The 25,222-nt window shown below is 37.1% G+C and overlaps 1 pseudogene; it reads left to right on the forward strand.

The window, feature by feature from the left end:
- Positions 1-512: 512 nt before the first annotated feature.
- LOC132280527 (small nucleolar RNA R71) lies at positions 513-610 on the forward strand (annotated as a pseudogene).
- Positions 611-25,222: the final 24,612 nt, after the last annotated feature.

The following is a 25,222-nucleotide window of genomic DNA, read 5'->3' on the forward strand; positions in this document are numbered from 1 at the left end:
AAAAGAATTTTGGATGGTTCCTCCACCCGGGATTGTAATGTGAGCCATAGGGATTATTCTCTTGGTTGACAAATGCAGCATTAACTTGTTCATGATGCTCACTTTGCGCATGTCCATGGGGACAATTGGAAGTAGAATGTAAGACACTAGAACAAGTCATACAAGATTCATTAGATGCACGATGAATATGAGTAGGGGAGGAAGACACTTGATTTGCCGAATTGTAGTTGATCAAAAATTGATCGAACCTTTGAGTTAAAGATTTCACCTCGGCGGCTATGTCATTTGAATTGTCAACTTGATATAAGCCGACATTCTTCTTTCCACTTAGAATTCTACCATATTTAGAGGACAAAGATCGATGCATGGAATTTTCACTCATACTTTCATACAATTGCCAAACATCATTTTCATGTTTATCAAGATAAGAACCACCCATAGATGCATCAACCATTCCTTTTTGATTATCCGGCACACTTTCAAAGAAGTATTGGAATAGTTGCCACTTTGGAATGTCATGATGTGGACACTTGCTAAGCAAATCATTAAACCTTTCCCATGCCTCATGAAATAGTTCCCTATCCCCTTGAGAAAATTCATGAATGGAAGTTCTCATAGCATTGGTCTTTGATACAGGGTAATACTTCTTCAAGAACTCTTGTTGTATTTCTGCCCAAGAAGTTATCGAAAAAGGCCTAAGATTGTTGAACCAATATTTTGCTTTGTCCTTAAGGGTACAAGGAAAAAGTTTGAGTCTTAACACTTCTTCTAGCATGTCCATGTATTTCGCGGTGGAACACACTTCAAGAACTCATCCAAATGCTTATACGGTTCTTCACTTGGAAGTACATGATAGTTAGGAAGCATTTGAATGGTTTGAGGTTTAATCTCATAGTGATGTGCTCTAAATGGGGGAATTGAATGCATGTCGATGCATTGTATTCATTTGGAACATAATGATCACACAAAACAATGGGTGGATTCTCAACTGGTGGTGCTACACCATGATTAACTTAAACCATGGGAGGTTGTGGAGCAAAAATTGGCCGAGGCATGCCTAATGGTACTTTAATGTTGTCATGATGCACATAAGGGTGGAGGATGCCTTGTTGGTCTATGTGACCAAGGTTCTCCACATGGTCATCATTTTGCTTGTCCATTGATGAAATGGAATGATGAGAACTACCTCTTCCCCTAGGATTATGAAAAACTGATTCAAGATGGAAATCAAGTGGGACAAGGGTAGGATTTAATGACCTACGACCATGCATGCACTAACAAAACAAATAACATGTAATCAATCAAATAACAATCACTTCGCCCCCACGACAAATCAATCAACGAACATCCTTCACATACATTGATCCCATACTCCCATGCTTGAACAATATGCAAAGAAAAGATTAAATTGTTTCCACGCGAGCTCACGATCTATCTAAGAATTTAAGAACTTGCCACCATGCGGGCCGATGATTTAATTAGAGATTGAGTTAAGAAGATCTCACAAACGGTCCTTAAGCAAATTCAATTCATTTTTCAATCGTTGCTTCTCTTTGGAAAATTTTTAGATTTTAGCCCTTTTTAGATTTTGCTCCTTGCTTTTTAATTCTCCCTTACTTCACTTCCTTTCCTCAATTCACCTAGCCAATCAAGAACAAACACAATAAGTAACTAAAAAGAAAATAAAGTAAAAACATGATCAAAAGAGTACTAATTCCTAATTGTTTCCAAAACATAGCGTTGCCAAATCAATCCCCTGCAACGGCACCAAAACTTGGTGTGGTTGTGTCATAACACCCCATATTGCATACAAAGTGTGGCCAAGTTTAAATTTATAAAGTGCCACTACTATCTCTAACTACTAATATAGCTAGGGTGAGTAGGGATCGTTCCAAGGGATTAGGGGCAATGTTAATATGGAAACATGGTTGGATTAGTAGGTCAAGTGATTAAAAGATGGTTTGATTGGTTAATTTAAATTACAATGTAAATAAATTCAACACAAAGCAACTAAAATAAATAAAGGGTAGAGAATAAGAAAGAGATGTCTTGGGATCTAGAGGTCACCACTAAACATCACCTTTCTAGACACTCAATGTGTAATGAATTTGGGAAAATATGTGTTGCAATACAAAGATGTGTGATTGATTGAATCAACAAGCATGGATTGACTAATTAAGTATACATTGTCTAAACAGCCTAGTGAATAGCATAAGATATCAAACTAAGTCATTATTCCTTCCTTTAGGTTCACAATCAACACACTAACAAATTAGAGAATTATACTACTTGCATTCATAAGCATGGAACATCAAACAACAAGCATGGATTGTCCTCACATCTAAGAAAGTAAATCAACTACACTACATCTAAGCTAAGGACATAAAAATTAAACTAATTAAACTAAGGTAAATGCTTAATCTATCAAGAAATGAGAGTGAACCATCAAACAAATCACAAGAGTATTCTATTTAAGCACTATGCCTTGACAATCTCTAGATTTATAGCATCAATACACATAGAAAAGCATTAATATCACAAAACCAAGAGATAAACACATGAACATCTATTCTAGCATACATAGACATATGAATAGAATGAAATGATCAATTGGAAGTATTAAACAACATAAATCATTGTAAAAACAAGATTCATATATAAATTAAATGTCAAAACAAGATTACAACACAAGTCCCCTCAAAATACAAAACATCAAGGTCTAGAAGGCATGCTTAGGGCTAACTCTAACCCCACAAAGATGTTTAGATACTCATTGATGTAGTCACCCAACCCTCAAGGCCATTCCCATGGTAGGGATGATCTTCTTTTTGATAGAAACCCTAGATGAATGGAAGAACTCCCAAATAGTGTATGTCTCTCTAATCTCTAGACTCCTTTCCAAGATTGTATATGATATCTATGATAATATGATGTAAAAATGGTTCAAAATCCTTATATAGGTGGCTTAAGTATCACACCCAATGGTCAGGTCTCATGCACTAGGGTCCTCTCAATGATTGCACCACGAGCCATCTTTTAATGAGCTGGACTCTCTTTTATTTAGGACTTGAGGAGGTTCGATCGATCAAATTCAGATCAGATCGATTGAACTCTGGTTAGATCAATTGAAGTAAGGCCAGATTGATTAATCCTTGGCGGCGCCTTTTTTGAATAAGACAAATCTGAGATATTTTTGGGATATTTTGGGAAAAAGACCAAAGTGGTAGGTGGGGATAAGATCAAGGAAGTTCGATTGATCTGAAGAAAGTTGGATCGATCGAAGATGGAAATTCTTGAGGATAAGGATAAGGGGTTTGATATATCTTGGCAGGACTGGATCAATCACTATGAGATCGATTGAAAATATGTCTGATCAATCGAAGCTTGCTGTTTTCCACCACTTTGCTTCCACTTTGCTCCATTCTTCCATTTATCTTGAGATTGTTTCTTTTATGCTCTAATTTGGTTGAATTGACTTATTTTGGGGATAAGCGCTTGAAAAGGGCAATAACATGAAATTAGCCTAAAATAAGAAAATAAGATAGATAAAGGTCTTATAATACTCAAGCTTAAGGGGTTTAAATGCACACTTTGCAGCACTTATCACACTCCTAAACTTAAATATTGCTAGTCCCTAGCAATGAACTATAAAGTAAAGGAATGAAATGAATAACTAATCAACTACGAACTAGAAAGCAATAAATGGATAATGCCACTTTCGTAGGGAACACGATTGTATTTAGCATATGTAACGAGCCTTTTAAACCCTAAGGTTACCCCTAGTGGACGAGTGAAGTCTCGTGAGGGTTTCCAGAAATGATACCCACAAACATTAAGCTTATTGTCACAAAAGAGGCACCAATATTGCAAACTAGCATTGGGAGAAAACTACCTCAAGTATGAAAATTTTCAACCATTTCCAAGCAATCTCCCAAAATTTCAACACCAAGCAAATAAGTATGGTCCTCCACACATCAAGAAAATGATCATGCAAATTAAAACAACTCTAAAATCCTTTTTGAGTGGACCGGCATCAAATATGTTGCTATCTAAGCCAACTAAAGAAATAATCACATCCTTACCTTCAAATTAGCACACAAATCTAGTATCGATCATCAAAATAAAGAGTGGACCTTTTATTAAAGCTTATTGATCTAGGTGTGCTTATTATTTTCACTCGATTTATTTATTTTTTATTTTTTAATTTTTTTAATCCTAAGGATCAAAGTGAAAGCACAGTGCAATGTGTTGATCTATTAAGCTTTCTACCGATCCATGAGGTCGAACGTTAGGTCAATGACTCCCAAACCAAATGGCTTTAGGGCATTAGGTGTTTAAACACCCCTAAGGACTTACAAGCTCAAATTAACTAGGCTACAAATCAAAACAACCTCCATCTAATCATTTCCCACTTCTCACCTTTCGGGAGAAGTCCTCACTTTTTTATTTGCTTTTGCAACTTTTTTTTTTTTTAATTCAATTATTAACCTAGAGTTTGGGCCCTCCACCTTTCAGTGCGAGAAATTCAGTGCTTGATGAGGCTAGAATCCCGGCTACTTAGTGAAAAGGGTTTGTTATCCACCTTTATCAAGAATGAAAGCTTTCAATGCATTACTAGCCTAATTGGGATATAACCAATTCAATAATCAATAAAGCATGTACCCCACAAATGAGTGCTAGAGTGCGCCTGTGCTAGTGTAGAATCCTAGAGTGAATCTCAAAACAATCACAAAATTAGGATGATGTGGACCACAAATGCAAGCAAGATATCAATCTTTCGAAAAATTTACTTCTAAATGGCATCCACAAGGCATACAAGGAGTATTGTACTCTCAAGTTAAGCAATTTTTAAATTCTAAGAAATATAGTCCTTAAAAGATCAAAATCATAGCTAACATGCATCTCCAAGCTCAATTTTAAGTAGAATGAAACAAAGACACCTTACCCCCAAACTTAAACCACACATTGTCCTCAATGTGCAATGAGAACAATGGAAAAGATGGAAAGAGTATACCGTGGTGGCGAAAGCATGAAGCCCGGCATTGATCCAGGTCTCCCCCAAACTTGGAATCAACAACCTATTTGAATAACCACACTAGCAAAATCACACCAAATAATGGGATAAGAATAACCAAGGTATGCAATTGAAAACAAAATAGCACAAGATGAAAGAGATATGAGATTAAGCCCAATACAAAATAAGAAAGTAGCACGACTACACATAAGAGCATAAAAGTTTTTATATTTTTCTTTTATGAAAGTATGTAGAATGAAACAAAATAGAAGAAAAATAAAGAAATAAAAATAAAAATGAACATGTATGATAGAAGAGATAAAAGATATAATGTGTCGTATGGGTGCTAAGTTAAACATCTCTAGCAGAATGCTACTTAAAAATATATATATATATATATATATATATATATTAATTTTTTATCAAGAGAAAAGTAACTAAACAAAAGTAAAAGAAAATGAAAAATAAAATAAAAATAGAAAGTGAAAAAAATCAAAAAGTTAAAGGGGCAAAGCTATGATCAATCTAAGGATGATCGATCTTAATCGATCCAAGATGTGAAAACCTGTAGACAACTTCGAAGGATACACAGAGAGGTGATATTTCAAAGCTTCAAAATTTTTTCTAAGTATAGAAATGAGATCGATCCAAGGAAAAGCTGGATCGATCTTAGAATTCTAGATCGATTGAGAATGAAGTTCGTACGATACATAGAGAGCTGAAATATGTAGGAATATTCCGCACGATGGACCAGAGAGGTGATTCGATGTAGAGATAACTGTTCGATCGATCAAACTTCTTTTGAAATCGATTGAACATGCAAGAATATGCAGGAAATTGGACTTCTCTTGAGAACATTTGAGTGCATCACTATATTTCTTCATAGATTGGATCTACCAAAAGGGTAGCTTCCGCATGTCTTTGAAAAACCTGTCCCTTAATGTAGGGTTTTGACCTTTGCCCATTCACCTTGAATGTGTTGCCATTCTTTAAACTTCGAATTTCAACCACCCCATGAGGCGCAACAGAAATGATTTCATAAGGACCTTCCCATTTGGTTCGCAACTTTCCGGGGAAGAGTTTTATTCTAGAGTTGAAAAGCCAAGCTTTTTGACCAGGTTAAAAAGATTTATTCACAATGTGTTTTTCATGAAAAGCTTTGCTTCATAGGCATTGTGTCTCAACTCTTCCAACTCACTCAATTGGAGTAATCGATTTTCTCCGGCTTTGTTAAGGTCAAGATTGAGCTTTCTAATTGCCCACATAGCTTTGTGTTCTAACTCAACCGGAAGATGGCAAGGCTTTCCATAAACATGTCTATAAGGAGACTTGCCAATGGGAGTCTTATATACCGTTCGGTAAGCCCACAAAGCATCATTCAACTTACGTGACCAATCCTTCTGGGTTGTGTTAACCGTTTTCTCAAGAATATGTTTAATTTTTTAGTTTGAAACTTCTACTTGCCCACTTGTTTGAGGATGGTAAGGAGTGGCGACTTTATGAGTAATGGAGTACTTAAGAAATAATTGCCTTAAGAATTGATTGCAAAAATGCTTTCCTCTATCACTAATCATGGTTCTTGGCATACCGAAACGAGTGAATATGTTGGATTTAATGAATTGAACAACCATGGAGGGGTCATTGGTTTTGGTAGCACAAGCCTCTACCCACTTAGAAACATAATCAACAGCAAGCAAAATATATTGAAATCCATAAGATATAGGAAAAGGACCCATAAAATCAATACCCCGAATATCAAAGATTTCAACAACAAGAATATTTTTCAAGGGCATCATGTCTCTTCTCGACATTGATCCCATTTTTTGACATCTTTCACACTCTTTGCAAAAATTATAGGCATCTCTATGGATGGTGGGCCAAAATAGCTCACTTTGATCACCTTCAAAGCGGTCTTCTTTGCACTAAAATGCCCACCGCATGCAAGGGAATGGTAAAACACAACACACTTGGAATTTCACTTTCTAGAAGACATCTTCTTACAATTTGATTTAGACAATATTGAAACAAAATAGGATCTTCCTAATAGTAATTCTAGATGTTAGCAAAGAAACGCTTCTTTGCTTGCTTTGACCAATTAGTCAGAAGCTTGCCAATTGTAAGAAAATTCACGATGTCGGCAAACCAAGGCATTTGTCTATTAGAAACATGGAAGAGTTATTCATCTGGAAATGAATCATGAATTGGTGGGCTTGGGGAGGATTCCACTACTAACCTTGAGAGATGATCGGCAACCACATTTTTGGTGCCTTTCTTATTTTTGATTTCAAAATCAAATTCTTGAAGAAGTAAAATCTATCTTATCAAACGAGGATTTGTTTCCTTCTTAGTCAAAAGGTACCTCAAAGCAGCATGATCAAAATAGACAATGACTTTTGACCTTAAGAGATAGGACCAAAATTTATCAAGAGTATACACTACGGCAAGTAATTCATTCTCGGTAGTGGAGTAATTCAATTGAGCTCCCAAGAGGGTCTTGTTTGCATAGTATACGGTGCATGGAAGTTTTCCTACCCTTTGCCCCAAAACTGCTCCCATGGCATAATCAGAAGCATCACACATGATTTTAAACGGTAATGACCAATTGGGATGCATAATAGGAGCAGAAGACAATAAGTCACATAATGTATGAAAAACATCAAGGCATACTTGATCAAAGACGAATGGTGTTTCCCTGGCAAGAAGATTGCACAAGGGTCTAGCGATTTTGCTAAAGTTTTTAATGAAACGGCGATAGAAGCCAGCATGACCTAAAAAAAGAGTGAACTTCTTGCACCGTAGAAGGTGGAGGCAATTCAGAAATGAGCTCAACTTTCATTTTATCAACCTCAATTCCCCTTTCGAGATGACATGGCCCAAAATAATACCTTTTTGAACCATGAAGTGGCTCTTTTCCCAACTAAGAACAAGATTTGTTTCACGACATCTTCTAAGCACTAAATTTAGATTTTTGAGGCATGCATCAAATGAAGACCCAAAGACAGAAAAATCATCCAAAAAGACCTCTTGATACTCTTCCACCATGTCCGAGAAAATGGAAATCATACACTTTGGAATGTTACGGGAGCATTGTACAAACCAAAAGGCATCCGTCTATAAGTAAATGTGCCAAAAGGACAAGTAAATATGGTTTTCAAAGGATCTAGGGCTACTTGATTGTAACCCGAATAGCCATTAAGAAAGCAATAATATTGTTGCTCAGCCAATCTCTCTAGAATTTGATCAATAAATGGCAAAGGAAAGTGATCTTTTTTAGTAGCGGTATTTAATTTGCGGTAATCAATGCATACACGCCATGAATTGGCGGTACACTTAGAAATTGCCTCACCTTTCGAATTTTTAACCTTCTTAATCTTTGATTTCTTGGGAACTACTTGAGTTGGACTCACCCATTTGCTATCAGAGATTGGATAAATGATACCGACATCTAGGAGCTTAACAACTTCTTTCTTAATTAACCACTTCTTTCATGTTTAGATTTAATCTCCTTTGGGCATCTCTAAAAGGTTTTGCATCCTCTTCCATAAGAATGCGATGCATGCAAAGGTTTAGGGTTTAGGGTTTAGGGTTAGGGTTTGGGTTTAGGGTTTAGGGTTTAACACGATGCATGCAAATGGAAGGGTCAATTCCCTTTAGATCTGCCACATTCCATCCAATAGCTTCCTTATTTTCTTTAAGCACATTCAAAAGAGCTTTTTCTTGATCTTTTTCAAGATTTGAAGAGATGATGACTAGAAGAGTCTCTTTTGGGCCTAGAAAGACGTACTTAAGATCAGGAGGGAGAGTTTTAAGCTCAAGAGTGGGTAAAGAGACTAAAGATGGGACTGGTGGAGTGCTAGAGAGTGGAGGAAGAGATTCTTTTGGAGCTTTCCATGGTGGAAAATCCAATCTTGCAAAGGATTCCATTAAGTCATTAACCTCGCTCATTGATCCTTCATTATCAAACCCGCAACTTTCATACATTTCAAGGAGACAAGATATAGGAGGATCCTTGGATAGAAGAGATGAAAGATTATCCTCGGTTGGCTTTTTTATAACCATGGAAGGAATGGACTCCTCCACAATCTCATCCAAGACATCTATAAAACAACACTCGTCTTCATCTATGGGATGTCGACTTGCATTGAATACATTAAGTTTAACCATCATATTACCAAAAAAAAGGTCCATAACCCCGGATCTACAATTGATAGTTGCATTTGCGATGGCAAGAAATGGCCTTCCCAAGATGATCGGGATGTGATTGGTAGGATTAGCAACCAGTTCGGTATCAAAAACGATAAAATTAACCGGGAAATAGAACTTGTCAACCTTGATGAGAATGTCTTCAACCATTCCCCTAGGAGTTTTAATGGATCTATCGGCTAATTAAAACACCACCGAGGTTGGCTTCAATTCAATTAATCCTAGTTGGACATACACGGAGTAAGGAATCAAATTAACACTAGCCCTTAAGTTAAGAAGCGTTTTACGAACTTCATGGTTTCCAATTACACATGAGATGGTCAGAGCATCGGGATCTTTGAACTTAGGTGGGATGGAGCTCACTTGCTCCATTAGGAACACTTTTTTAGGGCCTTGTCCCTTGCTCTTCCTCTTTTGCGTGCAAAGATCTTTCAAAATTTTTGCATAAGGCAGAATTTGCCTAATTGCATCCAATAGAGGGAGATTTATGTTAACTTATTTGATTTATGGGGTAGGTGAAGTAGGATGTCCCCACTCTACCATTGCTGATACCTTGGTTGGATCTACTACTATTCCCCTTTCTAACACTACGTGACCTAGAAATCACTTCACGCTGACAAAATTAACACTTCTCGAACTTGGTATACAACTGATGTTCACGAAGCATTTGCAACACTATGCGAAGATGTCTAGCATGATCGTCCTCCGACTTAGAATAAATCAAAATATCATCTATGAAGACGATAACAAATTGATCTAAGTAAGCCCTGAATACTCTGTTCATTAAATCAATGAAGACTGCTGGTGTGATAGTCAATCCGAAAGGCATGACACGAAACTCATAAGAATCATATCTAGTGAGAAATGCTATCTTAGGAACATCTTGCTCCCTAGCCTAAAGTTGATGATATCCAGAACGCAGATCTGATGATGGCCGCTTGTATACGCCAAAATAATGTAGTGAATGTGCGGTTCAAGAAAAGCCTTTTAGGTTAAGTTTAAATTTATTAAAACCACTACCACCACTACTACTAACGTAGCATGAGTGAGTAGGGATTGTCCCAAGGGATTATATGTGTTGGAATTTAACTTTGACTCTAGTGGATCACAAGATTGCAAATGAGAGATTGATTGTTTGATTACACTAAAATTCAATTAATTAAAATGTAATTAAAATAAAGTAAGTTGAGATAGGGATTTAAGAGATGAGAAGTGAGGTCTTGGGGTGTATTGGAATTGCCACCAAGCTTGTTCACCAAACCACACATTTTTAACTAATTAGGGGAAAACCTTCTTGTGAACAAAATGCGACTACCAATTGTAATATTAAGCATGGACCATCAAATTTAATAATGTATTGTCTACCTAACCAACAAATAAACTAAGTGTAGAACAACCCATCAATTCTAAGTTTGACCCATCAAATTAGTTACAATTGTAGCACACATCAATCTAGAGAATCATGGAATTTACAATAATAAGCTATGGAATATCAAATCAAGTAAAGATTGTCTACCTACCTATAAGTATGAATTAAATTGTAGAACAACCCATCAAGCATAAGAATAATCCATCAAATTAATTGACAAACACATTCAATGAATACCATGCATAGCCATCACACATAAACATGCAACCAACATAGAGAAACTAGTGTAGAGATCAATTCCCAAATAATCACACATAAGACAAAATGTAATCACAAAGAGAATCAATAGGAAGAATTAAACCATATGAATCATGTGAGACATAATTCTCAATTTAATCACACATAGACATGTAAATAAACTAGAGAATTAATAGGAAGAATTAAACCATAGAAATCATAGAAATATACCAAGATTCATTTTATTCACAAGGCTACAGCACTAATCACAAGATATTATTCCCCAAAAAGTATGAAAAAGATAGAGGTTTAGATTACAAACTTGGGGCTCATCCAACCCCCAAGGAAAAGTCTAGCCAATCATGGAGGAGGTGGTTGTGATCTTGGAACCCTCAAGGGCAATCTCCAAACATGGCTCCATCTTTTTCCCCTTTTTCTTTGTTGAATTCTAGAGAGAGAGTGTGTGTAGATCTAGAGATGTGTTCTTGGCGCGTCCACTCGTCTCTTTTCTTCTGACCCTAATCTCTAACTTTTCTAGAGAGAGAAAATAAAAATTATAATGTAAAAATAAAATGTTGAAAAAGCTCTTTACAAAATAGTTCAATTCCCTTTAAATACAAGGTCCTTTTCTTAGTCACTAAGTAAAAAATATAGCCCAAAAATATCTAATCCCGCAACTATGTGGTAGGTGGAGTTCGGGCGCGCGTGAATAAGACAGCTCGCTGCTAGCAAATTTTCGATCGATCCAACTTTTCTTCGATCGATCAGACTTTTCTTCGATCGATCAGAGTTTGATCGATCTCATTTTTTTCCGATCGATCTCATTTTTTTTTCCGATCGATCTCACTTGGCAGTTTTCAGCATCAGCCTCCTTTTTACTCCAGATCAGCCTCCTTTTGCTCCAGATTCTCACTAAGACTTAGTTTGACTCCAAAAAGGCCTTAAGAAACCATTTTTAGCCCATTTTAACATTATTGACCTGAAAAAGGAAATTACACGAAATTAGTCTAAAATAAAAAAATAAGATAGATAAAGGTTCTAGAATACTCAAGCTTAAGGGGTTTAAATGCGCACCTTTCAGTGCTCATCAAGATCAATCTTAGAGAAATATGTAGCTCCCTTCAACTGATCAAAAAGATCATCGATTTTGGGTAAAGAGTACTCGTTCTGAAAAGTCACCTTGTTCAACTCCCTATAATCTATACACAGGCGAAGTGAACCATCCTTCTTCTTCACAAACAAAATTGGTGCTCCCCAAGGTGAAGTACTCCTACGTATAAAACCCTGGCAGAGTAATTGCTGAATCTGATCCTTCTGCTCTCGCATAATCCACCGGTGCCATCCTGTACGGTGCTCTAGCAACAGGCACAGTACCTGAAGCTAAGTCAATCACAAAGTCTATTTCTCGACTAGGTGGCAACCCTGGAATCTCCTGAAAAATATCTAAAAATTCCTATACAATTGGTATGCTATCCAATGACAGTAATCTCCTCCTCCGTTTCCTCCTCCACATAGAACAAATAAGTGCTAGCATCCCCGTTAGAACATGGCATAGCAACGACATACATATCCTGACCAGGTATGGTGAAAACAATAAACCTACCATAACAATTAACTTGGCACGGTAGTAAGATAACCAATCCCTCCCAAGTGTTACATCATAAGTGTACATGTAAAAGACCACTAGATTGGCTAAAAATCTGAGTCTACCAGTATCTAGTGTTACAGGCCCATCATTCTCATGTAAAATGGCAGTATCACTGATCAGTGTAGAACCACCTTGTGGTCGATCACACACTTGTGTCACCAACTAAACAATAAAAACCCAAAATTTTTGAATGCTTTGTAGAGCAAAACACATAAGGTATACAAAATATTCCGAAATCTACTCACATTTAGAATATACTCTACCTTGAGAATTCTTCCTTTGAAATCAAACTTACCGTATCGATTTATAGAAGTTATTTTATAAACTCATTGGTAATCGTCTCGTACCCACACAGCATAATTATAAGCAAAAAATTTTGTTTGCTTGACCAAATACCAACCACTCCACTGTGATGTTCCTTTATCATCGCATCATACATATTCCAATATAGCTTAAAAAACCATTTGTATAATCATCACTAAAATGCTCCCATAAAACACACTAGAGATACCAAAACCACTAGTTCACTTTATTAAGAACTTCTTTAAACCATAACTGTCAAAAGAATAATCGTAAAATATTCTTTAACATACTACTAGTGGATATGATTAAATCTGTACTACACTTTTACTAATACCTCCACTACTTCTAGTAATTAAAATTACTTTTAAAACAGCCACCCTCCTTGTGATTCGTTACCCTCCTGCTTGGATGGCCTGGTATTTCCTCGTTTAGGACACTACCTGGAAGTGTGACCAGACTCTCCACAAGTATAGCAAGTACCCCTAAAAGTACCAAATGGCCTCCTCGGCTGGTTAGCTTGTGGCTGGTCCCGTCCTGCCTGTGGTCCCCCATTCTGCTATCTTTGAGCAAACCCAGGACATTGGTTAGATGTATGCCCATAATCTACGTGCGCTAAACAATAACCTTTAAACACATTTTGCACCACTGGTACTGCTTCGAGTGTCTGTTGAATGTGTGACTGATTATGAAATGCAGTTGCCACGCCTGTAGCTACAGCCTAAGAAATAATGTAAACTAACTGAGGAGAATACAATGGATTCCTGCCCTGATTGTAGCCCTGATCCTGAGACTCCTGAGTCTGCTGTTTGCTCGATGCGCAACTGACCACTCTCCTCCTAAAACCTATGCAGTTGCTACTCTTCCTCAATTTGCGGATGCCGCAAGAACTCATGCTGCCTACGTGTCGCTCCCAGTTGCCACCTGTTGTTCTGTCTGGTTCTAACATTAACCATTCTGTTAACACAGAAAGATAGACATTAACACGATTTAAACGGACCGTACAAGAATACAACGAATCCTAAACTTATGCTCTAATCAAAAGAATATGCTACGTGGAAGTCTTATATGATAGAATCCAAGAGACACTTGAACCTGGAGTGCTCTGATACCAACTGTGATACCCCTCAATTCTAAAGCCACGGGTGATCAAGTCCGAGCACAGATCCGAGGGATACCAAACAATTAATATTTGAGAACCATATGTACAAAAGAATTTAATGAATAAATAAATAAGCTAAAAAGAATTCTAAATAATAAATCCTTAAAAGTTAAAAAATCCAATATTTCCAAAACCTCCAATATTTAATACAACTCAGGAATCCATCTAGTGGACCCCTAGTAAACATCCCAACTGAAGATAAACTGAACTAAAAAAAAAATCCAAAACTAAACATAAATAACAGTCCTACGTAACTGGAAGAATGAGTGACCGTCTCTGCTCAACACGAACAATTTCTAATACTGGAATCATCTGATACTTGAAAAATAATTGTGGATCAGGCCCACGAATAAGTTCTACTCTAACTACAATCCAAACAGAAACCCGATAAGCAGATACATCCTAGCTAACTTAATAATAACTATCTAGTCCATAAATATATGTATCCATACTAAGGAACTCTCACTGGACTAGAAATGGGGTCTCAACCTAAATAGAAAGCAACATGCAAAACGCACCTGAAGTGGGCATGAGTACTTAAGCCTAACAGGGTATACCTCAACCTATCATAGCCAGCTACGCATCCTACTGCATATACGTGCACTAACCATCGACTCTGAGTCTCAAGCTCATATCGCGGTACCATAATTATATATTTAAATTCCATCCAAAACCAAAGTCGTGCCGCTCAACTGTTCATTGCCATGACACCAAATATAAGTAGGATTTAAATGTTATAATTAAATCCATTTCCTTAATCCAGAATAGGTAGGAGTTAGCGTTTTGATCTAATCCGTACCTAATATGCCTCCATCCCATACCGGTGCATATAATCCACAAAACAATTCAATAATTGCTAAAACAGAATAAATAGTTTATCCATTAAAATCTAAAATAGGTAGGACTTAGTGTTTTGATCTAATCCGTATCCTAGTATGCCACTGTCCCATACCGGTGCATACAATCCATACATCCACTAATTGATGAAATACATAATTAGTTTAACATCAATTAAGTCCAAATAGTTGACAATACAGATAATAAATGTACACTTCAACTACTTTACAATAAGCATAATAAAAATCTATAAATTAACATGCTTGATTAAACGTCAGGTAAGCATAATAAAAATTTGTAAATTAACATGCTCATTTCATACCATTGATACATGATTAAACAGTATAATCATTCCCTGAAAAATTGCTAAGATAACAATAAAAATTTAAATCGTCCATGCCCAATAATAGTAAACATATTTGTTTAAGAAAATATATACTGTTCAAGCTATACACTTCGGGGTTTATTAAACCGTAATACACACTTTGGGAGATTAATCTACATCCTAAGAACCATTTGAATCCTTCCTAGAAGTTCTTAATACTCTCTGGAATTTCAAAATCCAAGCCCTGTGGCCCAGAACCACACAGAAACACGTCAAAACTACCAACCAAACAAAGAGCTGCCTCCCCCATGGAAGAAGCAACCTCTACCAAGCATGGAGTTGGCTCCCCCCTCAAGGGAGCTGCCTCACTTACATGTAGAGCTGGCTCCCTTCCATGGGCAGCTGCCTTTTTGAGAGGGGAGCCGCCTCCCTTCAAAAGGGAGCCGGCTCTCCTCCTGTTTTCCCCTCTGTTTCGTCTCTGGCGATGTTTGCACCTCTCTGTAATTCTCTACTAAAGTTTCTAGGGTTTCATCTGTGTCCCAATTGATTCCTAAACTCATAAAACCTTAGTATGAATCTTTACAACAATCACAACACAACAGAGGCAACAATTGATAAAATAAATCAATTTCTCTTTATAACACGTAATACAATTAAAATTCTTAATTAACATGCAAACATGATCAGTTTTACATGTCCGTGAAGTTATCTAAGCATGTATAGAACATAGGCCTTAGAGAAAGAATTAGAGATAGAACTTGCCTTTGAGATTTTTGAATAAAATCTCAACCGTCGTCTTCCAAAACTTCTTCAGCAATTCCTATTGTTCTCAACTCCTTTGGAACCACCCACTAACACACTCCTTCATTCTCTCCTAGACTCAGCCTTAGTCTCAGCCAAACCCTAAATTTCATCTCTCTATTTTCTCTCAAGTCTCTTTGTATGTGAATAAGGTTTTCAACCCTAGACAGACGTATAAAGGTATATATATAGGCGTGTACAAACACAAACCCTAATTCTAATTATATTGAGAGAAGGGAAAAGAAATATAATTAGTTATATAACTAAGTCGGCTAATTCCCCAACGTGACTACCCAAAAGAAAATAAACCCTAATTTGACATGATTAAAATTTTATAATTAAATTACCCTCATAAGCTAATTAAACAATTAATGAAAACAACTAAACAAATTTTCACATAAGCATATAGATTCAATTAGCAAATAAATCAATTTAAACATATAAAGAAATTCCACCTAAGCATATAATTAAATTAAAACAAATATGAAATTAAACAATTAAACAATTAAGCAAATAATCAAATCAACAAATAAAAATGTAACAAAATGATTTATTAAATACCAAGACTATCCTTTTAAAATTAGGGGTATTACATTCTTCCCCCCTAATAAAAGGAATTCTGTCCTCGGAATTCGCTCTTACCTTATTTCAAGGAACTGCGAGTGAATGACATCCTCCTGTTCCCAAGTAGACTCAGCCTTATTGTGGTGACTCCACTGAACGTGCACTAAAGGGATAACCGTATTATGAATAATCTGATCTCGACGGTCGACAATACGACATGGTAGCTCTAAATATGTTACATCCGGTTGTAACTCAATCTCCCCAATATCGATATGCTGATACCGATCCTTATCTCGCAGAAATTTCCGCAACATGGTAACATGTAACACATTGTGCACACGATCCAAATGATCCGGAAGTGCCAACCGATAAGCTACAGCACCAACTCGATTCGTAATCATAAATGGACCGACAAACCGTGATGATAACTTCCCTTTCTTCGTAAAGCGCATTACTCCTTTCATAGGAGACACTTTGAGTAGAACCTGATCTCCAACTCGAAACTCCAATGCACGAGTATAACGATCTGTAGAACTCTTCTTCTTACTCTGAGCGGTGCGCATGCGATCCCGAATAAGAGCGATTTTCTCAGAAGTATCCTTAATGAACTCAGGACCCAGAAATCTGCTTTTGCGAACCTCCATCCAACAAACAGGAGATCGACATGGTCGGCCGTACAATGCCTCAAACAGTGCCATACCAATAGTTTTCTGAAAGCTTATGATGTACGTAAACTCTACAAGTGGCAAGTAATCCTCCCAATTGCCCTTGAAGTGAAGAACATAAGAACGAAACTTATCCTCTATGATTTGATTAACCCTCTCGGTCTGACCATCCGTCTGAGGATGATAAGCAGTACTAAGATGCAACTCTGTACCCAAAGCCTGCTGAAAACTTTTGCACAATCCAAACACAAAGCTCGAATCCTTGTCCGAGATAACAGATAACAGAATGCCATGTAATTTCATAATCTCTGTAATGTAAAGTCGCGCCAACTGTTCCGAAGTGAAATCAGTGCGAATAGGCAAGAAATGAGCTGATTTAGTCAACCTATCAACGATGACCCAAATAGAATTGTGATCCTTAAACGAATTAGGCAATCCCTCCAAAAAATCCATAGAAATGCTCTCCCATTTCCACTCTGGTATAGGTAATGGCTGTAGAGCTCCTAGCGGCCTCTGATGATCAATCTTGACCATCTGACAAGTACTACACTAAGAGACAAAAATAGTAATGTCCTTTTTCATACCTGCCCACCAAAATTGCTGCTTCGTATCCTAATACATCTTGTCTCTTCCTGGATGAACAGAAAACTCAGAATGATGAGTCTTAGTCATCACATCCTTCCTCAAAATCATCAGCAGAAGGTACCACTAAACGTCCATTATACGTCAAACCTCCATTAGTCCCAACATAGTAAAATGAAACCTCTCCAGAAGTTATCTCTGTAATTTTGTCAATACACTACTGATCTGTGAGTTGTGCAGTTAAAACCTTATGAATGATAGAAGGTGTAACTACCAAGCAAGCCATAAAAACATCAGACAACTCATCAACTATCTTCAAAGCATTCCACTCAGTGGTGAATAAAGCAGAAAGACTTGCATAGGGTTGGCGACTGAGTGCACCTGCCCCCACATTTGCTTTCCCTGGATGGTACTGTATTGAGAAATGATAGTCTTTCACAAACTTCAACCATCGGCGCTGTCTCATATTCAGCTCCCGCTGAGTGAACAAACTTCACAGTTCATGTAGGTTTTTGGGCGATGGGATTTTCTGAATAGCCTCAATCTTGGATGGGTCGACTTCAATGCCGCGATGTCGGACAATGTACCCAAGGAACTTTCCCGATGTGACGCCAAATGCATATTTGAGAGGATTGATTTTAAGTTAGAATTTCCTTAATCGATTGAAAACTGTGTGAAGATCTTGAAGGTGAGTTCTTCTTTCTTTACTTTTGACGACTAAGTCATCCATATAACATTCAACATTTTTATGCAGCATATCATCAAAGATCTTTTGCATGGCCCGTTGATAGGTAGCACCAGCATTTTTAAGTCCGAATGGCATCACTTTATAGCAATATATCCCCTTTGGAGTACGGAAAGCAGTTAAATCTTCGTCTTTGGGAGACATTCTTATCTAGTTATAGCTGAAGAAACAATCCATAAAAGAAAGAGCCTCATGTCCCGTTGTTGCATCTACTTTGAGTTCGGCGATAGGTAGAGGGAAGTCGTCTTTTGGACATGCAGAATTCAAGTCCCGAAAGTCTACATAAACTCGTATTTGCCTGTTTTTCTTTTTGACTGGGACAATACTTGAAATCCATGTCAGGTATTTAACCTCTTGAATGAAGCCTACATTAATGCGTTTGTTGACTTCTTCCTCAATCTTTGGGATAAGCTCTGGCTTGAAAAAGCGTTGGGATTGCTTAATTGGACGTGCACCATGCTTAACTGCCAGGCTATGGACTACGACCCTGGGCTTGAGACCTGGTATTTCTTTATACGTCCAAGCAAAGATATCTCTATACTTGGATAACAATTCAACATAACCTTTCTCCTCTAGAGGGCTTAAAAGTGCACTGATGAAGACTGGTTTAGGTTCTTTGACTGATCCTAAGTTAATCTCCTTGAGTTGGTTAATGGTAGCTTGCCCCTCATCTTTAAGTGTTGGAGGCACTTATTTGAAGTCATTTTCTTGAGAATCTGATTCAGAGTCATCTTCCTCCACTGTGATATGGTAAGAAGTACCATAAGTCATTTCTTTTTCACCCTTTCTTTCGTTTTCTTGCTCTAAAAACTCCGTGCATATGATGGTTCATCTTTTAACCGTTAATACTCTATCAGTATTCACTTCGAGGTCCACTTTTCACTTCATTCGAGACAGAATTAGGCTTCGAATGCCATCATCTTTTTCTGTCTTGAGTTGCACTTTCTCATGTGTTACTATGTTTTGTTTGTCTTTAGGTATGGAATTGATGGCTTCAATCCGAGAAAAGATAGACCTTCGTGACTGAGAACTTGACACTTCTTTATTCCGAGCACCAACATCTAACTTGTTGAACACAGAAAAATGGGGTGCATGGTTACTGTGAGGAAATGATCTATCATCTGGCTTATCCTATTCAACCTTTCAAATACAGAATTACAGGGTATTGGAGCTTCAATTTGATCGAACACTGAGGTTCATGAAATAAGCTATTGATCCTCATTCTCTTCATTTTCCTTAACACTAATGTATTACGTACTTGCTTTCTTATCCCTTCTTCCCATGGGGACTTGGATAGGCTCGCTTGGCATGAAACCTAAACCAGTTTTAGGTGGACTGATCATATGTCTTTGATCTTACAGCTTCTTTTGTGTCTTATTAAGGCCATGCACTATCTCTCCAGTGAGTTCAGGGCTGAGTTACCTAAGTTCCGCAGGATTTTCAAAATCATACCCTGCATTGCCAGGAGCTTGTATGCATTCGGATCAAACCCCTCTATTGTCCTTTGACGAGGAAGCAAAATTTGTTTTTTTGAATCATGAGAGCCAAAGACGAACCCTTTTAGTGGTGGTTTGGCAATTTTGCACTTCTCAATCTTTACAATAGGAATTGTTGAGTTTTCTCTAAGTGCTTGTGAATCTTCTCTCATTGAATAGGGGATGGACTTTGTCTTTGTTTCCTTCGTCTCAACAACCTCAATAAAAGGTGATTGTCCTTCATTCCTTTCAGATTTTGACACATACTTGAATACAGACTTGTTTTTAATGACATTCAAAGATGATCCAAACTCTTGTGTTAGAGTCTTGACTTTCTGATGTGTGACGCATTCCATGGGAGTGAGTTGGACTTCTTTCCCCTTTCTCGATTTTATTTTTCCCGTTAAAGGGATATCCATTGGGAGAACCTCCATTGGTGTATTAGAGTCAAAGTAAAATTTAACATCTACAAAATATGAGTCTGCCTCAGCAAATGGTTTATCATCTGCAAATATAGTTTTTATGCCATTCTTAGAAAACTTAAAGTATTGATGCAAGGTGGATGGGACCACGCCATTTCCATGGACTCAAGGTCACCCTAGTAATAAGTTATAGGAGGTCTTCACATCAATAACATGGAATATAGTCTCAGCATTTACCTCTCCAATGGTGAGATGGACTCCAATCATGCTAATTGCTCTCTGTCCTCCTTAGTTAAAGCCTTGAATGACTAGGCGGCTACGAGCCAATTCATCAATTGTGATGCTGAGGTTTTTCATTGTGGATTTTGGCATGATTTTCACTGTAGAACCTCCATCAATGAGGAAACGAGTAACTTTTTGTTCCCTAATGTATCCGAAAACAAAAAGTGGGCAATTGTGTGGCTTCGAGCCTAACCGCAAGTCCTTATCGGTGAAGGTGATTATAGCACAACATGATGCATAAGTCATTATAGGAACTCGCTTTTCATCATCTTCCATACCAGTGTAGTTGCCTGGATCTTCTAGAACTGGGATTCTTTCATTAGTTTGTTCAGTCAGCTCATCAACTTTAGTGATGGACACTGTGTAAACAGCTTGAACTTGATCATTATTGAAATATCTTGTGGGGAAGAAATCTTCTAATATGACAGGCTTGCGAGGACCATTATTGGAGCACTCATCTGGTTGATCTTTTTCCACAATCACCTGTTTTTCTTGAGTTATTCTTATTGGGTGACGTTGGAGCGTTTCTTTTCCCTGCCCCCTGTTGAAGTGGGTTTGTTGCGCCGAGGTGGTCTTTTGCTTATGTGGTTTCTTATAATACCCCTAATTTAACAAGGATAATTCTGGAATTTATTTAATTATTTAAATTGTGTTTTATTAATTTAGTTGAATTTGTTTATTTAAATTGTTATTTAGTTGAATTTTTGTTTTGCTTTAATTGCTTAAATTGATTATTTGTTTTATTTTAAATTGGTTGTTTATGTTAGTTAGTATTTAATTGAATTAAGTTAAATGTTTATTAAATTAGGGTTTTATCAGTTTAGGGAAGCCACGTATTTAGCCGACTTATTTTTTCTTCTGTCTAGTAATAGGATTAGGGTTTAATTGCACCTAGGTTTAGTTGGCCTACATATATATCTGTATAAGACTACCAAGGGTTTAGAACCCTAACCACACGTATTGGAGGCAGAAGTATCAGGGGAGTTAGGAGAAGGTAGTTCGCCGGAAAACTTAGAAGAAAGACGTTGAGATTTTTGAACCGAATCGCACAGGCAAGTTCTATAACTAACTCTATCTCTTTGGCCTGTGTTCTTTGCATCGCTAATTTAGTTCCAGGAAGTAATAAAGTTAAATTAATATGGTTACACAAGTAATTGTTTCAAAACAGTATGTGTTCATGTATGTGTTTTCATTCGGTTTTAATCTGTTTTGCTTTATTCTTATTTTGATTGAATTTGATTAATAAGTAAAGAATTTAGTTAACTCTAAAACACCTTAGGACTTAGTTTTGATCAGTTATAAACTTGGGTTGGAGGAACAAAGTTACCGGAGTTGGAGAAGAAGTTGAACAACATGTTTCCTTGTAGGTGCATGTTAACCGTTTTTAAATTATTTTGTTTAATTCTTGTTCCCACTGAATGTGATTATTAATCAAGGAAGTTAATTAACTTTTGAACACCCAAGGACTTAATTTTAATCAGCAAGAAATTTGGTTTGGAGGATCAACACAGCCGGACACCGCCGGAATTGGAAAAACGACGCACAGGGGAAGGAGCCTGCACTATTTCAAGTAGAGCAGGCTCAATTAAAAAGTGGAGCAGGCTCTACTTTGTAGTAGAGCCGGCTCTACTTGGTAATGGAGGCGGCTCCACTTTGTGTGGAGCCGGCTCCTTCAACAAGTTTCAGTTTTTCGCCTTTTCAGTAATGGTTTTGGCTACGGGTTTCAGAATTTGGTGTTTTCAGATGCTATTAGGAGCTATGCAGGGATGTTTCAGTAGCATCTAAGTCCTATTAGAAATTATGAAGGTGTGATGATACATAATAAATTACAAAGAAATCGGTAGATTTAAACCGTTATAGTTTTAGGTGAACTTGTGGACTGTTCTTGGAGGCAGAGGATTTTAAGTGCATAACCCTATGAGTTGCAATTTATCTGGGAATGGTAATATTGTTAAATCATCTTTCTGTAATTTAAGTTAAGTTTATTAGATTACAGAATGAGTATATATATTCATAAGTGACAGTAAGACACTTTTAAGGAAGTTTAAATGGTTGAAATTTTGTAGATGATTCAAGTTGATTAATTTTAAATTAGCAACTAAATTTGGAGTTTGATATGTAAATCATATAACAGGGGTATGGGATTAAGCCTATTAACTAATATAAATTCAGTTAATACATAATAAGGAACTAGTTGATGTTACCAAGAATTTGTTTATGTCAACTTGTGGGATGTTGTGGAGTAATTACAAGTAAGCATGTATATACTATTGTTATTATTATTATGCTTATTATGAGTTACAGGATGGTTATATTTCTTCTCTGCACTTAAAAATTTGTCAGAGAACCAGGTACTGGATGTATTGAACAAGCATGCTAATTAAACATTCTTGTTATGCTTATAATTGGATATGTTGATATTGATATGTTATGCTATCATATATATATTATCAATACTGGATGGATGGTTTGTATGCACCGGTACGGGACGGTGTCATACTAGGGGGATTAGCTCAAAAATACTAAGTCCTACCTACTCTAGATTAAGGGACGGATTAACTACAAAAGTTAAGTCCTACCTATATTTTGTGTTAGATCAATAAATAATTGAGTGACACTTTGGTTTGGAATGGAATTTAAATATATTTTTATGATGCCACGATATGAGCCTGAGTCTCAGAGTCATTGGTTAGGGAGCGTATATGCATTGGGATGCATAGCTGGCTATGATGGTTTGATGTGTACCCTGCTAGGACTAGGTAGTCATGCCCACCTTTGGGTGCGTTTTAGCATGGTGCCTACTAGTCAGGTTGAGACGGGCCTGTAGTCCAGTGAGAGTCCTGTAGTGTGATTATATATATATATATATTTATCTACGGACTATTAGCTATTGTTGGATTGGTTAGGATGTACATGCGTATCGGGTCTCTACTTGGGTAGTAGTAGTATAGAACTTGCATGTGGGCCTGACCCACTCATTATTTTCAGGTATTGGATGTTTGAGGTCTTAGAGCTTGTTCGAGCTGAGCAGAGACGATCTTTCATTCTACCGATGATGTAGGACTTCTTTCTAAATATTCGATTTGGGCTTGTATCTTCAGTTATTTATTTTTGTTCGGTTTGGATTTTCTTTTAGGGGTCCACTGGAGATGGATTCCCAAGTTGTAAACTTACGGAGTTTTAGATTTTACTTTTAGTTTCTTCCAGCTTAAACTTTATTTATTAAATTCATTTTATCATCTGTGTTCTTATTACATATTAATTGTTTGATATTCCCTCGGGTTTGGGCCTGGGCCTGATCAACCCGTGTCTCGGATCCGAGGGGTATCACAGTTGGTATCAGAGCACTCCAGGTTCAAGTGTCTCTAGGATTCTATCGTATAAGACTTCCGCGTAGCGTTTTCTCTTGTTTAGAGCTTTAGGGTTAGGATTCGTTGAATTCCCTTACGGTTCGTTTAGAAAGTACTGATGTCAAGTGTATTCTGTGATTGCAGAATGTTTGGCACTAGGAAGAGGATGAGGGCCACGATGAAAGCAAAAAAGGGCCCAAGGCCGAGGAAAGTTACTCCGGTAATTCCCCTACGAAGGCCGACCAAGAAGACGGGATTGGAGACCAAGGAGTTGATTTCAATAGAGGGCAACGGAGAAGAAGATCAGGTTGGAGGAGATACCGTTGCATCCAAAATGGAGGGCAACGGAGTTCAAGGATGACTACTCTTTTAAGAGTACTTTTAATTACTAGTAAAAGAGGAGGTATTAGTAAAAGTGTAGTATGGATATAATCACGTACATTAGGATTATGTTAAAATACCTTACGGTTTTTGGTTTGACAGTTTTGGTTTGGAAAATTTCTTAATAAAGTGAACTCACGGTTTTTGGTTATTTGTTTTTGTGATGGCATGCGTGTGATGTGTACATAAATGGTTTTATTAAACTATACTGGAATGTGTACATTGCGATCAGGAAGGAAAGTCACAGTAGAAGTGATTTGTATCTGAGTAAACACATAAAGCTTTGCTTATAGGTTCGTGGTGTTAAAACGGAATGATTACCAAGGAATTTATAAAAGAACTTGTAAATCTATATAGTAGGGTTGGTTTAGAAGGAGGAATTCCCAGGATAGAATAAAAAAATCTAAAAGGGAAGATTGCGGAGTATTTTTGTCTTCTTAGTGTGTTCTGCTCTACAGAGTATTTTGGTTACTTTAAGTGTTTTGCATTACGGAGTATTCAGAACAGTTGGGATTTAGGATGGTGACACATGTATGTAATAAACCTCAATTTCTACATTTTTGGCAATACAGCCATTTTACATGGGAATAATAGGCCTGTGACACTAGATATTGGCAGACTTAGATTTCTAGCCAGTCTTTTGGTCCTGGACATGCACACTTATGATGTGATACATGGGATAGATTGGTTATTTTATTACCATGCCCAAGTTAACTGTTAGGGTAGGTCTATTGTTTTCACCATGCCTGGTTAGGATATGTATGTCATCGTGATGCCACGTTCTAATGGAGGCACTAGCACTTACTTGTTCCATGTAGAGGAGGAAACGGAGGAGCAAGTTACTGTGTCATTGGATCGCA

The sequence above is a fragment of the Cornus florida genome, unplaced genomic scaffold, assembly GCF_030987335.1.
Source record: "Cornus florida cultivar Cherokee Brave unplaced genomic scaffold, ASM3098733v1 CherokeeBrave_3.0.0_Hap2_Chr10, whole genome shotgun sequence".
NCBI classification, from domain to species: domain Eukaryota; kingdom Viridiplantae; phylum Streptophyta; class Magnoliopsida; order Cornales; family Cornaceae; genus Cornus; species Cornus florida.